We start from the raw sequence: 6,057 nt of genomic DNA, 5'->3' as shown, positions 1-6,057 counted from the left end.
CTAGCAAAATGTCAAGTGTTTGGGCCTGTAGTTCCAACACTTCAAGACGTACAACCCGTTAGATATAAATGAGTATTTGTGAGAAAAAGAAACGAGAAAAATGAAATTGTTAGATATAAAGCCAGATTTGTAGCCCAAAACTTTTCCCAAAGACCCGGTATAGACTTTGATGAAACATATGCACCTGTGATGGATAAAATCACATTCAGATATTTAATCAGTTTAATAGTCTCTGAAGGACTGGATATGCGTCTAATGGTCGTAGTTCTGCTTATTTGTATGGAAATTTGGACACTTCAATTTATATGAAACTCCTTGAAGGATACAAATTGCCTGAATAAAAAAAGGTCAATTCAAGAGGCTTATACTCAATTAAATTATAACGATCATTATACAGATTAAAACAATCTGGACGTATGTGGTACAATCGCCTCAGTGAATATTTAAAAAAAAGAGGGCTATGTAAATGACCCTATATGCCCATGTGTCTTTATCAAAAGGTCAGAATCGAGATTTGTTATTGTAACAGTTTATGTTGATGACATGAATTTAATTGGAACTCCTGAAAAGCTCTAAAAAACTGTTGAATATTTGAAAAAAGAATTTGAAATGAAGGATTTGGGAAAAACCAAATATTGTCTCGGCCTGCAGATCGAGTACAATTCAAATAGAATACTTATCCATCAATCAACGTATATTGAAAAATTATTAAAAAGATTTAGTATGGATAAAACTCATCCTTTGAGCACCCCAATGGTTGTTCGGTCTTTTAATCCAAAAAAGGATCTATTTTGTCCTAAAGAAGAAGATGAAAAGATACTTGGTCCTAAAGTACCATATCTTAATGTCATTGGAGCTTTATTATATTTGGCCCAATGCACGAGACCGGATATATCCTTCGCAGTAAATTTATTGGCCTGATTTAGCTCTGCACCAACCCGTTGCCACTGGAACGGAATCAAACATATACTCCGTTATTTATGTGGAACTAGAGATTTGTGATTATCCTATTCTGTCAAATCCCCTAAAAATCATAGTTTGATTGAATATGCAGATGTTGGTTATCTTTCTGCCCCCATAAGGCCCGTTCACAGACGGGATTTGTTTTCACTTATAATAACATAACTATATCATGATGCTCCACCAAGCAGATTTTAGTTGCAATTTCTTCAAATCATTCATAAATTTTAGCTCTCCATGAAGCCAACCAAGAATGTATATAGTTACGGTCTGTCATCCATCATATCCGGAATGTATGTCGTCTTCCTTCTACAACAGACACTCCTTCCATATTATATGAAGACAATGCAACATGTATAGCCAAATTAAAGGTGGATACATCAAAGGAGACAGAACCAAACATATCTCATCAAAATTCTTTTACACTCATGAGCTCCAGCAGAGTAAAAAGATTGATGTCAAGCAAATAAGATCCAGTGAGAATCTTGCAGATCTGTTGACTAAGACACTACCGACATCAACATTTGAGAAATTAGTGTATAACATCGGTATGCGGCGGCTCAACAAACAATCAAGTTAATCCTACTACAAAGAGGGGGAACGTTCATCAGGGGGAGCATTCATCAGGCAAAATTTTGAAGTATTGGACAAAAGGTGCACTGTACTCTTTTTCCCTTCACTAGATTTTGTCCCATTGGGTTTTCCTAGTAAAGTTTTTAATGAGACAGTTTAAACATGTCCAACACCAATTTACAGGACATTTAGTAATTATGTTTCTTTGCTTTGATTTTTATCCCACTGGGTTTTTTCCTTAGCAAGATTAATATAATTATCTGTAAGTGATGAAAATCCAAAAGGGAGTGTTATGCATCTAAGTGGCTTTCCACCTCATCAAGTCAAAATAATGCCATGGGAAAACATTTATGGGAGGGTGGCTACATGACGATGGAATTGGAAAATTGAAGGAACGCATTAAATGCCTTTTATATGAGCAAACCGAATTTGCCAAGGGGAGTTGGTGAAAAATTTGTGTATAAATACCTCTCCTCTCTCTCAATTTATGCATATATTTCTCTTCTCTTTTCATCATTCGGAAATCAAATTTCATAGCCTTACTCTCTTCTCTTTTGCTATCTTCTCCTTCCTTCTCAATTCTTACTTTCATTTATTTATCTTTCATATTTGCTTAATTAATTATATAACACTTTTATGTTTTATTGAAATACATCTATAAATAAGGGCCAAAAGAATTATTGTCACTCAAGTATTAATCTATTTATAAAGTTACTCACATTAATTTTAAAAAATTTAAATATTTATTTATTATATTAAAAGTAATAAAATTTTATTTATATTTTTAATTTTAAAAATATATAATTTCTCTTAATTTAACTTTGAAAACTTATTTTTTAATTTAAAATTTTAATTTTTTTACCCGTTACAACCGTTTTCTTATCTTTTGAAAAATTAAAATTACACGTTTACAACAATATTCTCTCTTTTTCCAGAACGTTCCATCTGGGTAATCTTATCCCATACAGAACTTTTTCTGCACAAGTCTCCTGCAGGGCAGAACATAACCGTATTTGCATTACAAATCGAATTTCGACAAGGTAAAGAAATTGAGGCAAAGCTCATACCTCGCCTCTTTCACTCCCATCAGTGCCCTCTAAATCCATGGCAATGGTGAAAGGCACAATTCCTCCTCGCCATCAAGCTTCGCCTTCATATGCCTGCAAAGTAGTGGTATGTTTCTGAAGTTAGTTCATTATCTTATAAATTTTGTGGTAGATATCTTCAAAATTATGTAGGCTTTACTTGGTTATTTCTTGCAGTTTTTATATCTTTATTTTTATTTTAATTTAAGGTCTTCAGTGAAAGCTCTGTTTCTTTCTGGGTTTTGGAACTGGGTTTCATGTGCTTTAATATGTGGGATTAGTATTTATTTTGTTTTTTTAATTGTTAACGGTGAACAGGGAAAAGTACTCTGTTGAATAATCTTTTTGGTACAAAGTTTAAAGAGATGGATTCATCAGAAAGAAGGATGGTTTTTTTTTTTTTTTTTTTTCAGTTGCTGGAGTGATGTTATTTTGCAATTTGATGTAATACGGGAAAAAGCGAGTTTTTTTTTTTTAAAATTTTTTTTCCTTATTTTGGGTGCAGGAGTCAGACAACTCAGGGAATTTGGATAGAGAAGTGTGTTGGCACTGGGCCTTTCACCATGTTCATGGATTTAGAGGGTGCTGATGTACATCTTAGATTTTCTGAAGAACGATTTGAGAAAAGATTACACTGCCAAGAAGAAGGGTGCAGAAAGGAAGAAAGCAGTTCTGGGAGTGTAATTGTAAGGGGCGACTGAAAGCAACGGGAAAAGGTAAGTTTTTAAATTTTAGGGATAAATTTTCCTTTTTCAAAATTAAATTGGGAGAAAGGGATATGATTTTATTATTTTTTTAATATTACTTTTATAATTAACTGATTTTTTTAATAGTAATACTTGTTAGATATATATAGATTTTTTAAAATTAACGAGTATGAGTTTGATGATAAACTAAATCTTCGGTGAAAGTAAATCTTTTCGCCATAAAAAAATAAAGTCATGGAAGTACCAGAGTTACTCTCCTGTATAAAGTAAGCAAGCTTCATCTCTTCCTTGACTTTTCAGTTCAGTTAAAAAACTATCAAATTTCTCTTTAAATCATTTGTTTTCAGATGCTGTATGGAATGTAAAATGCAGTTAGAACTTGGCGATCCAAGATAAGCAAAAAGTCTTGCTTTTACCCTAGTTGTTTGCTTTATGTGTTGTCATGAGTGTTTGAAGATGAACTAATTCAAGTTTATCTTGAACTCATACTATCAGATGACTTAACTCAAGCTTGTTCAAGATGGCTAAAGATTTTTTTAGAGAGTCTTCAGTGAGATAAATAGTATCATTAACAAAATAATTAGTATCATCAACAAATTGAATAATGTCATTGATAAGATAAACATTATTATCAGAGAGGGATTTGAGCCAAACTTGAAATGATTTACAAACTAAAGCTCTGGCTTGGCTCAAATCAAGCGAGACATTAAGCTGGTTTAGTTCGAATTCAATCTTAAGTGTCATAATGCAGAATCAAAACGGTTAGAAACTAAATTAAACAAGATAAATCCTATTAGTCTATTTGTTTAATACTAGAGAAAAAAAAAAGAGTATAACCTAGTTAGTATAGAAAACTAAGAACTTATATTATCACTGATAACTGTAACTGTTAGAAAAGAAGCAATCTTATTTTCTCAAATCATTAACTTTGTCCCTAAAACTTAATGTAACTTGACTACCCTGATCTGCGTCATGGTAGGATGATGACTGGTGAGAAGAAATAGATCTTTACAGTTTAAGATGAACCAGAGTCCCAACAATTTTGAAAGCTTAATTATGCTTTGATAGGAGAGGATTCCAAATCCTACTCTTTTTGTCTAATATGAGCACTTCGCTATATTGTCAACAGAAAAAAGTATGAAAATGTTCTACTAATAGGGAGGTTAAAAAGCTGAATAATGAGGAAAAAAAGACTAATCAAACCTTGGTTGGAAGAAAATGGTTCATTATCTGGGCATAGAGCAACTTATCCAAACGTGAAACTTCTCAAAAAATTAACAGTATTAGATATTTCTGGTAATAAGTGATTTTACCCATGTTTCAAAATGCTCAAATCTCGTCCCAGAAAGGTTTTATGATTGTGGTTACATATGGCTTGTACGATGTTTGAACCACTGGAGAACATCTGTTTGGGCGGAGGCGTTAGATTTCTCAGCCTCTTGTTGTTGCTTCCACCGTTTTGGGGTCGATGCTTTTTTTATAGACAAAGCATGGATTTGCTTCATCTCCTCTTCCAGGGCGGAATTCCCAAGCTGATTCCTCTCCAGCAGCCTCTTCTCTTCAAATTGTGATAATAAAATCTCAGCTACAGAACGTGCACCACATCTGACCAACATAGAAAAGTTCATTTATGTTGTAACAAAGGAAGAAAGCCTAACGATAGTTCAGGAACTCAGAATAAAGTTATTTTGCAATAAGAAACCCACCAGGTGTATCGACCACTTCCTGAAAAACCAAAGTCGATGAATTAGTTCACTTTTTCTAAGAGAAAAAGGTCATCTCTCAGTATATACTTGGATAGATTACATGAAAGGAAAACATTAGCATTCCATCAAGTGCACATGAAATTAAACCCAAGTCTAACAGTTCGGTCTCAGCACAAGAAATGCTGCCATGCACCGTCTGGGTGGCCTAATATGAAGCTTGAAACTTGTCAAGATGGCCCGATGACAATTTCATAGTTGTACCAGGCAACCATCTAAATGTGGCCAAACATACAAGGTACTGCTAGTTACCGAGGTTCTAATATTGTTTCTTATGTACTTGAAAACGTAATAGACACTAAATAATTCTACAAATATATATGAGAAATTTATAAGCATGGCCATCGTAACAACATAAACATGTCAAATGACAAGCCAAAAAACAAGAGCTTTCATATCTATGGATTTTCTAGCCAGTTTTCTATTAAGGGAAATAATTAGTTGGAGATTTCCTGTATCAGGTTGGATAAACATTAATTGTATATTTGGTATAATTAGATAGTTGTATATTTCATATCTCATTGTTAGGTTTAATTTTCACTCATCTCATTTTTAGGCTTAACTTCCTCAATCTTTTCCTGTAATTTTGTTTTATCAAGAAATGTTATGTATCTTTTTTTTCTTATATATTATCAATGAAAATCATGGCTGGAATACAGTGAAAAATACCACAATTTCTTGAATTCTTCATGGTATCCCTTCCTCTTGATAGAACATAATTACAAGTATGGCTTTGCAACAAATAAGCACCAATGCCCTTACTCTTAATACTTCATCCCTACATCATTTGATTAGCATTTGTTCTATCAAGCTAAATGATGTCAACTATCTTGCATGGAGAATGCAATGACTTTAACTAATTGAAACAACAGAAGTATTGGAGTTGATTGAAGGGTAGCCTCCTGCAACAGTTATTGTTGAGGAAAACAACACCATTACCAATCCAGCCTACACTCAATGGAAACACAA

At 33.2% G+C, this 6,057-nt stretch overlaps 1 long non-coding RNA gene across 2 annotated transcripts; it reads left to right on the top strand.

The window, feature by feature from the left end:
* The first annotated feature begins 2,308 nt into the window (after positions 1-2,308).
* Positions 2,309-5,762, top strand: LOC123199761. Of its 2 annotated transcripts, XR_006498414.1 has the most exons (3): positions 2,347-2,706; positions 3,124-3,591; positions 3,673-5,762. It is a non-coding gene; the product is annotated as an uncharacterized LOC123199761 (long non-coding RNA). The 2 variants fall into 2 exon arrangements; XR_006498413.1 differs by having other exon boundaries at positions 2,309-2,706; positions 3,124-5,762.
* Positions 5,763-6,057: the final 295 nt, after the last annotated feature.

This window comes from Mangifera indica, chromosome 16 (assembly GCF_011075055.1).
Source record: "Mangifera indica cultivar Alphonso chromosome 16, CATAS_Mindica_2.1, whole genome shotgun sequence".
NCBI classification, from domain to species: Eukaryota; Viridiplantae; Streptophyta; class Magnoliopsida; order Sapindales; family Anacardiaceae; genus Mangifera; species Mangifera indica.
The sequence above is the reverse complement of the archived record's forward strand: the minus strand, read 5'-3'. Positions and strand labels throughout refer to the sequence as shown.